A 2,698-nucleotide genomic window follows, 5' to 3' on the forward strand; every position below is an offset into this window, starting at 1 on the left:
AGGTGAAAAAGGCTAAAGCTTGGGACAGTTATCTCTCCACTCCCAATTCTCAGCAGAGTCCAACTTTTTTTTTCAGGGCAATGAGGGTTAAGTGACTTGCCCAAGGTCACACAGCTAGTAAGTATCAAGTGTCAGAGGCTGGATTTGAACTCAGGTCCTCCTGAATCCAGGGCTGGTGCTTTATCCACTGTGCCACCTAGCTTCCCCCAACAGAGTCCAACTTTAATGTAAAATTCAAAATCAAGAAATAGACTGGAAAAATGAGCAAACAACAGCAAAAAAAGAACATGATGATAAAAAGCTACTATGGTGACAGGGAAGATCAAGTCACAAAGTCAGAAGTAGATAACAGTATGAAAACAGCTACCAGCAAAGCCTCACAGAAAATGCAGAGTAGACACAAAACCAACAAGAATTCCTGAAAAGGCTAAAGAAAGAGCCAAAATTTAAAACAAACAAACACAAAAAATAAACCAAGAGAGGTAGAGGAAAAATTGGGAAAAGAAATGAGAGTGATGCAAGAATTTTATGAAAAGGGAATTAACAGCTTCGTAAAAGATGCATTAAAATTCACTGAAGAAAAGAACTCCTTAAAAAGCAGAGTTGGTAGGGACAGCTAGGTGGCACAGTGGATAAAGCACCGGCCCTGGATTCAGGAGGACCTAAGTTCAAATCCAACCTCAGACACTTGACACTTACTAGCTGTGTGACCCTGGGCAAGTCACTTAACTCTTTTGCCTGCTGGCCCTCCCCCCCCCCCGCCCCACAAAAAAGCAGAGTTGGTTAAACAGAGAAAGAGATACAAGAACTTATTGAAGAAAATAGTTCCTTTAAAAATTGGAATGGGCAAGTGGAAGCTAATGACTCCATGAAACATCAAGAAACAATAAAACAAAGTCAAAAGAATGAGGAAAAATAGAAGAAAATAAGAAATATCTCACCAGAAAAACAACTGATCTGGAAAATAGATCAAGGAAAGATAAGAATTATTGGACTACCTGGAAGCCTAAATATCATTTTCAAAAAAAGTATAAAGAAAAACTCCCCTGATTCTTAGAACCAGAGGGGAGAAATAGAAAATGAAAGAATCCATCAACCACCTCCTAAAAGAGATCCCAAGAAGAAAACTCTCAGGAATATTATAACCAAATGCCAGAGCTTCTGGATCAAGAAGAAAATAATACAAGCAGTCAGAAAGGAACCACTTAAATACCGTAACTCACAGGATCATATAAGATTTAGCAACTTACACATTAAAGAAGCAGAGGGTTTAGAATATTATATTCCAGAAGGCAAAGGAGCTAGGATTATAACCTACCCAGCAAAATTGAATATAATCTATCTGGAGAAAAAAAAAAAGGATATTTAATGAAATAAATGACTTTCAAGCATTTCTGACAAAAAGACCAGAGCTAAACAAAACAAAACAAAAAAGATGTTCAAATACAAAAGTAGCATGAAAAGGTAAATATGAAAAGGAAATCATAAGGGATCTAATAAGATTAAACTGTTTATATTCCAGTTTGGGAAGATGATACATGTAACTCCTAAAAACATTATCACTATTAGGGCAGTTAGAAGGAATCTACATAGAGAGCATAGGTATGAGTGGATTATGTTGGAATGATCTAAAAAAATGGATGGGTGAGAAATAGGGATGCGCTGGGAGAAGGGGAAAAGGAGAGATAGAAGAGGATAAATTATCTCACATAAAAGAGGTATACAAGGAAGAGCTTTTACAGTGGAGGGGGACATGGGGGTGAGGGGAAGGTGGATACCACTTGAACCATATTCTCATCTTAAGTGATTCAAAGAGGGAAGAATATTTATAGATATTCAGCTGGGTATAGAAATCTATCTTACCCAACAAGGAAGTAGGAGGGGAAGGGGACAAGAGAAGAGGAGTGGGACTGAAAGAAGTGAGGGCAAATTGGGGGAAGTAATGGTCAGGAGCAAAACAGACTTTTGAGGAGGGACAGGATAAAGAGAGAGAGATGGGTAAGCAGAAGAAAACAGGATGGAGATGCTAGGATGGGATGGAATGGAATGGATTATTAATGAGATGCACCATTAGTAATTATAACTGTGAATGTGAATGGAATGAATTTGTCAATAAAAGAGAAACAGGTAATGGAGTGGATTAGAAAACAGGATCCAACAATCTGATGTTTACAAAAAACACATTTGAAACAGAGACCCAAACAAAGGGGATGGAGAAGAATTTTATATGCTTCAGCTGATTTTTTTTTAAGGCAGGACTAGCAATCATGATCTCAGATAAAGCAAAAGTAAAAATAAATCGAATTAAAAGAAATAATCAGATAAACTACATCTTGCTCAAAGGTACCATAGACAATGAAGTAATGTCATTATTAAATATATATGCCTCAAATGGCATAGCATCCAAATTCTTAAAGGAAAGGTTAAATGAGTTAAAAGGAGGAAATAAAGAATAAAACTATACTAGTAGGGGAACCTCAACTTTCTCCTCTCATAACTAGATTAATCTAAATACAAAATAAATAAATAAGAAAAAAGTTAAGGAGACAAATAGAATTTTGGAAAAGTTAGATGTGATAAACCTCTGGAGAAAACTGAATGGGAATAGAAAGGAATATTCCCTTTTTTGCTCAACTATATCTGGTACCTTTACAAAAATTGACCATGTGTTAGGGTATAAAAACCTCACAAACATGCA

The sequence above is a fragment of the Dromiciops gliroides genome, chromosome 1, assembly GCF_019393635.1.
Source record: "Dromiciops gliroides isolate mDroGli1 chromosome 1, mDroGli1.pri, whole genome shotgun sequence".
Classification (NCBI taxonomy): Eukaryota; Metazoa; Chordata; class Mammalia; order Microbiotheria; family Microbiotheriidae; genus Dromiciops; species Dromiciops gliroides.